This window comes from Gossypium hirsutum, chromosome A08, assembly GCF_007990345.1.
Source record: "Gossypium hirsutum isolate 1008001.06 chromosome A08, Gossypium_hirsutum_v2.1, whole genome shotgun sequence".
NCBI classification, from domain to species: Eukaryota; Viridiplantae; Streptophyta; class Magnoliopsida; order Malvales; family Malvaceae; genus Gossypium; species Gossypium hirsutum.
This window is the reverse complement of record NC_053431.1, coordinates 117206818-117215578: the sequence shown is the minus strand read 5'-3', so window position 1 is coordinate 117215578 and position 8761 is coordinate 117206818. Positions and strand designations below refer to the sequence as shown.

The 8761-nt window shown below is 38.7% G+C and overlaps 1 non-coding gene across 1 annotated transcript; it reads right to left on the bottom strand.

Moving 5' to 3' along the window:
- Positions 1-1099: 1099 nt before the first annotated feature.
- On the bottom strand, positions 1100-1204 carry LOC121205916 (small nucleolar RNA R71). The gene has a single exon (XR_005900989.1). It is a non-coding gene; the product is annotated as a small nucleolar RNA R71 (small nucleolar RNA).
- Positions 1205-8761: the final 7557 nt, after the last annotated feature.

The window sequence follows — 8761 nt, the reverse complement described above, 5'->3', positions numbered from 1 at the left end:
AAAGATTTCTAAGGATCAAGTCAAGTGAATAAATCGTCTGATTCAGAGTCAATAACGAGTGAAGTCTAGGTGGATTTTTTCCTTAGGTATTATCCAAATCATTCAGTTTCCCAAAAGTTATTTCCCCAATTTACTTTCTGTGCATTCTTAGTTTAGTAATTAGTTCAGATAAAATAAACCCCTTTATTTTTAGGCTAGATAATAAAAAAAAGTTAATACTAGTACTTTTAGTTCCTTTGGGTTTGACATCCCGGTCTTGCCATAAGCTATACTACTGTTCGATAAGGTGTGATTGCCTTTGTCTTGATAATAGATAGATTTCAAGAACGGAAATTCATAAATTATAAAACTTATCACGATTTACATCACATCAAGTTTTTGGCATCATTGCCGGGGATCTAAGATATTAGGAACACTCGATTTTTATTACTTTAGTCATTTTATTTTTATTGCAATTTAAAATTTTATTTTCTTTTCTAATTTTTCGTTTATTCGCTTCTGGCAAGTTTTTATAGTGTATGACTAGAAGAAACTAGTCGGGACTATTACTTTTGATAGTGAGATTGATCGTACAGCTCGCAGAAACCGAAGAGAAATAAGGCGAAGCCTAAGATACATAGAGGAAGAGAAAGAGGACAACATTCACACCACAACCGAGGAAATGGCTGAAAATCAGGAAAATCCGCTACCTCCTGCGATTGCTGCTGATCCAGTAAATCAGAATCCTGCTCCACGCACTATGTATGATTATGCTAAACCTAATTTAACAGGAACTGAGTCAAGTATAGTTAGACCTGCTATTGCTGCAAATAATTTTGAATTGAAACCTAACACAATTTAAATGATCCAACAGTTTGTTCAGTTTGATGGTTTGCAGGATGATGATCCAAACAATCACTTGGCGAATTTTCTGGAGTTTTACGACACGTTTAAAATCAATGGCGTTTCTGATTATGCCATTCGCCATCGGTTCTTTCCCTTTTCATTGAGGAACAAAGCTAAATAGTGGTTGAACTCGTTACCACTAGGGTTAATCACTACTTGGGAACAAATGATTGAAAAATTTTTACTTAAATATTTTCCGCCGGCTAAAACGGCTAAGTTGAGGAATGATATCTCTTCTTTTGTGCAGATGGATCTAGAGACACTCTATGATGCATGGGAGAGATACAAGGACCTATTGAGAAGGTACCCTCATGATCGTGATTTTCGTGACAGGTAAGTTTTATATATTTATAATTAATCGTTCTTGAACTAACTATTATCACGATGTAGGCAAGTGTACCTATCGAACAGTAGTATAGTTTTAGCAAGACCAGATTGTCGAACCCAAAGGAACTAAAAGTACTAGTAATGACTGTCTTTTTATTATCTAGCCTAAGAATAAGAGGGTTTTGTTTAACTAACTAATTATCTAAACTAAGAATGCACAGAAAATAGAATTGGGAAATTACTTTTGGGAAAACGATTGAATTAAGACAATACCTAAGGAAGAATCCACCTAGACTTCACTTGTTATTCTGACTCCGAATCGGACGATTTATTCATTTAACTTGTTCCGTAGAGATCCCTAAGTTATGTTATTATCCCTATTCAAGACTAATAACGTCTAATCCCTATATTGAATAATTGTGACATTTCTCTAGTTAACACCCTAGGGTTGTATTAACTTGATCTATGGATCCCCTTATTAGGTTTCACCCTAATCCAGCAAAATCTTGTCACCCTATCTCTAGGCATGCAATCAACTATTCTTAATTATGAAAAATGTACTCTTAGACAGGGTCTATTCCTTCTCTGAATAAGAGTTTATCTTGAATGAGTATCCTGGGATATCAAAACAAGAATTAAGAACACATAATTAAGAACAAGTTAAATATTTATCATACAATTCAGAAAATAATAACAAGATTCGTCTTAGGTTTTATTCCCCTTAGGTGTTTAGGGGATTTAGTTCATAACTAAAAAGGAAAACATCTTAGAAGAATAATGAATACAAAACATAAAGAAAACCCAAAACTCTTGGAGGGAAATTGAGGGGAGATCTTCAGTCTTGATGGTGAATCTAGCTTCTGAGATGGATCAATCGGCTTCCTTAGAGCAGTTCCCTATCTCCTTTTCTTTGTGTGTCTCTTTCCTCCTCCTTTAGGGTGTATTTATAGGCTTTGGAATGCCTAAGAACCCTCGAAATTGGTCTTTTCTGAATTGGACTCAACTTGGGCTCGGCAGGGACACGCCCGTGTGTGATTACTTTAGGCCATGCTCGAGCCTATTAGAATGGCATGTGCATGTGTTCTACCCGTGTAAATCATGCTTCGATTCTGCCAAATTGACACAACCATGTGGTCTGCCCGTGTGAGGAAGTCCAGGCCGTGTTGATTTCATACGTTGGCCCATTTTCTCCTTTTTTGCCCGTTTCTCGATCTTTTCGCTCTCCTATGCTCACCTAAGTATAAAACATGAAATTAAAGCATTAGAAGCATTGAATTCACAATTTCTAAGGAAAAATCATCCATAAAATATGTTAAGCATGAGGTAAAAATATGTATAAATTACGGTTTATCACCTCACCATGGGTTACCTTTATGGTTGCAAGTTCAAACGTTTTACAACGGCGTGAACCCCTCAATAAGACAACTTATCGACGCAGCTGCTGGTGGGACTATCAATAACAAAAGACCTGAAGTGGCTTACGAATTTATTGAAGATATGTCACTGAATAACTATCAGTGGCAAGTCATGATAACAAAACCGACGAAAGCAGCTAGTGTTTTCAACCTCGACGCGGTTACCATGCTATCTAACCAGGTAGAACTCTTAAATAAAAAGATTGACGGTTTGTGTGGTTCTACCTAGGTACATCTAGTGATGAGGTGCGTTCAAATGGAGGAGGAGCATACATAGAATATCAACCCTTCAACCCTAGCACCAAGGAGGAACAAGTTCAATATATGGGTAATAATAATTCTAGATCTCAAAATAACCCATATAGTAACACATATAATGTAGGTTGGAGGAACCATCCCAACTTCTCATGGGGTGGTCAAGGAAATCAAAGGCCACAACATCCTTTGGGTTTTCAACAACCTTACCAACAGGAAAAGAAGCCGAACCTTAAGGAGATGCTAACAAAGTTTATCTTGGTGTTAGAAACTCACTTTATAGCACTTAAGAATCAACAAGCATCGGTCCAAGGGCTCGAAACTCAGATAGGACAGCTCGCCAAACTAATTTCTGAACGACCACAAGGTAACTTGCCAAGTAATACTGAATCTAACCCAAGGGAACAACTCAACGCGATTACCACTCAAGGTGAGGAAGGGTTAGTTGAACCTAAACCAGAACCAAGGAAAGGAATAGTGGTAAGCAAAGGTAAAGGTGAGATAGTCCACAGTGAGCAACAACTGGTAAGTAAATAGTACAAACCTCGTGTTTCGTACCCCAATGCGACAAGGAAAGACCGCATAGACGAACAATTCGGTAAATTCTGCAAATTATTAAAAAAATTACATATTAACTTACCATTTATTGAAGCTCTTTCGCAGATGCCAGACACAGTCAAATTCTTAAAAGAGCTTTTAACAAATAAGCGGAAGTTGGATGAGGCATCGCATGTGAAGTTAAATGCAGTTTGCTCAGCCATACTACAGAATAAGCTGGCAAACAAATTAAAAGATCTAGGGAGTTTTACAATTCCTTGTCTAATTGGTAGTTTAGATGTTAATAATGCTTTGGTTGATTTAGGGCCTAGTATCAATGTCATGCCTTATAAAATGTTTAAACAACTAGGTCTTGGGAAACCTGAACAAACTAGGATGAGCATTCAGTTAGCAGACAAAACAATTAGATTTCCTAGGGGTATTATTGAAGATGTACTCATTAAAATTGACAAATTCATATTCCTAGTTGATTTTATTGTTCTAGACATAGAAAAGGATAGTGACGTGCCTTTAATTTTAAGAAGGCCCTTTTTAGCAACTGCTAGAACTATAATTGATGTGAGTACAGGTGAACTCACACTTCGTGTGGGTGAGGAAACAATCACTCTTCAAGCTCGTAATTCAAGTAACACATTGAATATCGACGGTGATTGTATAAATCGTACTACTAATACTGATCATGTGGAAAAACCTTCTTTACAGGAAATACGTTCAAAGAACACACCTGCGCTATGTTCGAGTAATGACAAAGGACCCATCTATGAAGAACGAAGGCTAAAGGTCGAGAAACTAGATGAATGGCAGACACAGAAACCGAGATTACACGATAAACCAAAACCATGCCATGACGAGCTCAATATTTCACCAAATCAACTGAAAGTTGGAGACAAAGTACTATTAGATGCAGTAGACCCTCGGATTGCCACCTCTGAACCTAATGGAGAAATCCCTCTTATGGTACTTAGCATTTTCCCATACGGCACAGTTGAGGTAATTCATCCCAAATTTGGTACATTCAAGGTAAATAGTACTCGTCTAAACCTTATTTTGATAAAATTGATAGCAGGGATGAGGAGTGTAAACTCCTCGCACCACCATGACCACGCAACAAGAGAGGAAAGTCAAGCTTAGACTATAAATAAGCGCTTCTCGAGAGGCAACCCGAGTACTAACGGTGTTAACTTCTTTAAATTTTAGTTTTTAACATTTACTTCACTAACTGAGTCACTGAACACAGGTTTTCCAGAACCACACGGCCAGGCCTACGGGCGTGCTTTAGGCCGTGCCCATACCACGGAAGGCAACACAGTCGTGCGATACGGCCGTGTGAAAACCAGGCAAAATTTTTTCCAACACGGGAGTCGATAAGTTGCTACAGCCGTGCAACATGGCCGTGGGTGAATCTGTCAAAACAACACGGGTGTGCGACACGCCTGTGTCTAGAGACCATGGTTGAAACTGAGAAAACAACACGGGCATGCGACACGCCTGTACTCACTACCCGTGGTCAAGGCTGACAAAATAACACGGGCGTAGACATATATACTCGGGTGTGGGAGAAGCAAACGAAGCAGAACACGGTCGTGCGACACAGCCGTGTGCAGCAACACGCCCAAAGAACACAGGCGTGGGCCAAATTCTAGACGCGCCCAAATTTAAAAATTACGAAACACACGGGCTAAAATAAGGGCACACGGGCGTGCCCCACGGCCGCGTGCCCCAAAATCTATATAACCCCCCACTATTCATCATCCCCTTCCCTAAATATCAAATCCTAGCCACTGGAATCCTTTCACACACCCTTCCTGCCACGCCTGTTCGTTGACCACAGCACCACCATCGACGACCCAAGCTCCTTCCTCTACCAAGCTATTGCGTTTGTTCACTCTTTTCTCTTTATTCCCTTCAATTCTTTTACTAATTTTATGATTTTTTATTGTATTATTTGACTATTTTGCTTAATATTCATGGTTCTAATGATAGTAATGCTTATGCTCTTCGTTAGAAATTTTCCATTTTAGTCGATACATTATGCTATATTCATCCATTTTTCTCTTGTTTTTATGGATTTCATGCTTACCCACACCATATTACATATTATCAATCCCACATGCATTCTATTTAGCACCGTTCTCATGTTCTTATTGTTACTAATAACTTGATATATCTTTCCATTAGGATTTAATTACTTTTCAGTACATCTTCTATTTTACCTATGATGTCCATGAAATATTGTTATTTAATTTTAATATGCTTACATACATTTCCATGCTATTCTTGGGGGGTATTTCTATAACTCTATCCTGTCATTGCAGATACCATGTCAAATCCACGTAGCAAGAAAATCGCCGTCCCTGCCTCGAAGAAGAGGAAAAGAGCAGTATCATTGTCGGGTCCTACCACGGAAATCAGGCATCCATTCCTCCAGTTTCCCTCTAGACCACAAAAGGAACTTTTTCAGATACTACGGGTCTGACCCCTAAGTGTGGGCCACTGCATTGATTGGGCAGCACTTGAACAAATCCAACTAGCTGATGCGATCCGAGCCCTTCAGACGATTGACCCATAGGGCCTTTTTTTCGAGATCATCGAGCCGACGTACTTTGAGCTCAGACTCGAACTCTATTCGACCTTTCACCTTCAAGTCGTCAAGACACAGTTCGATGATCCTAGAACGGTCCAGTTCTGTTTCGGTGGTTTAGTGTGCCAGTTGAGCGTACCTGAGTTCGGAATTACACTAAGGCTGTATACGGAGGAGTTCATGGACGACAACGAACTCGACACCCTCTCTCGCCATATCCACTATTCTCCTTCGAAGTGTTGGAATGCTTTAGTCCCTGACTCAGCCACCTATGACCCTAGCTGCTCTAAGGTATCGGCCCTCGCCCCATCCTTGAGGTACTTTTACGCCATCTTAGCCCACACTCTGACAGGGCGGCGAGAGAGCACCGGCGTCGTAAACACTTACGACGCTTACTTTTTATTAAGTATGGTGAATGGGCACGTCTTCGACCTTGCCTATTTTATTACCCTCGCCATTCACCATCAGATGATGTGGCATAGGAAGGAAGTCATATCCATCGGCTCTTTTGTGACTCGCCTGGTGTTGTATTTCAGCCTCCTCAACATGGCGGCGTAAGCATCTTCCCTCACCCTCATTGGTCAGATGTCCCCATAGGGTATTTCAAGTATGCTACATATAAGGATGATCGAGCGTCGACGTAGAGTTGACCCTCTCCAGTACCGCCTGGTCCATTCCGTCGAGGAGGAAGACCCAGAGGACATTACTGATGATGTCCCTCCACGTCATGAGGACCCACCGTCTCAGCCACCACCCATCCATCGTCCAGTTCATGCGGCGGCTTCATACTCTGACATCTTTGAGTGCCTTACTCGATTTGAGCAGCAGTGTTTTCAGCGCTTTGATCATATTGATGCTACTCTACATCAGATTTGTCAGCACATTCACATCTCATCGCCACCACCATCTCGTGAACCATCCGACGATGACGATGTTTAAAGACTTTTTATTTATTATTTTTATTTTCACTTTTATCTTTATTTATCTTCTTAAAGGACTTATGCTTCTTTATATTTCCTAAAGAGTTCTTATTTTTATTCTAATTTTTAATTGAACAATTTATAGTTTCGGCTATTCCGTTACGAGTAATTATGCTTCTTTATATTTCCTAAAGAGTTCTTGATTTTATCACAGTTATAAAGAGCTCCAAAGCTCACCATCACTTAGGAACTTGAAACTACACTGGAAAGGTTATCCACGATTGTCATGTCTTGCCCAACCACTACGATAACCTCTTTGCTAGACACTGTGGTTGTGGAACCCAGCCTCTACCACCACCGGAGTATCCTCCTCCAATCTTATCATTGCCTTGGCCAATTATTCTCCATACCTCCAATTCAAGGATTCCATTCAACATTCAGGAAGTTTCAATTCTCTCCCTCTCTCTTCTGATATTATCTTTATATCACTATTATATATCTTTGTACAATGAAGACAATGTACATCTTAAGTGTGGGGGGGATATTTATATCATTATCAGAAAAATCCCTGAATTTTGTCTTGTTCTCAAATAATATTCTCATATCATTATTAGAATGAATTTTGATTAATTTATTATTTTTATTGATATGTCTTGAATTAAAACATAGGCATTTATGCATTGACTGTTTAAACTTTAAAGGAATTAAGGAATCAAGCATGATAAGTTGATTTTTTTTTTGAAAATTAAAATTTTTTAGGTTATTTCCCTAAGTTTAGGTATTATCTTGAGTTGAAATTCACAGGTTTAACATAAAAAAGCCATAATTTTTTGTGAGATCTTGAGCCTTTAGAGCATATATTATTTCTTTCATGCTCACTTTTATTGTTGCTTTAAGTGCGTCAATATCGAATCGTTATTTTAGAACTTGCTTGATTATGCATGTCAAGACCACACCATTGATTTGATATGTCGGGATAATAAAGGCACTTAGGTTTAACCCACTTACTCCATACAAGCCTACCCTCATAATTAACCCTTAGTGAACCCCTTTGAGCCTAACAAGCCATTCATTGATTTACCCTCAATATTAACCCATAACCCATTACTGTTGAAATCCCCTAATTTGATCCCTATTTTTGTCGAGATTTTATTTGAATTAATTGCTTAGCTATGGTTTATTTTTTTGTCGTAATAATTAACAAAGTTCTATGTTATTTGACTTGTTCTTGAAAAAAAAATACATACATACATATTAGTAGTATTTCTTTGTTTTTGAGCCTAAGTATTTAATTCCATATCCATGAAGACGGGCGTGTCCATTCACCTGACTCGAACACAGTTTGAAGCAATCGAACACGGGCGTGTCCCTGTCGAGCCCAAGTCTAGTCCTATTCAGAAAAGGCCACCTTAGAGGGCTTTTAGGCATTCTAAAGCCTATATAAACACCCCAGGAGGTACCAAAAAGACACACACGAAGTAGGAGGCAAGGAATTACTCGAAGAAAACCGATTGATCCATCTCAGAAGCCGGATTCACTTTTAAGACTGAAGATCTCCCTTCAATTCCCTTCAAGAGTTCTTGGGTTTTCTTTATGTTTTATTATCATTATTCTTTTGAGATGTTTTTTTTCATAAATATGAACTAAACCCCTAAATACCTAAGGGGAATGAAACCTAAGACGGATCTTGTTATTATTATTTGAATTATATGATAAATATTTGACTTGTTCTTAATTATGAGTTCTTAATTCTTGTTTTAATATTCCAGGATATTGATTCAAGTATTGATCTGCTTATTCAGAGGAGCAAAAGTCCCTGC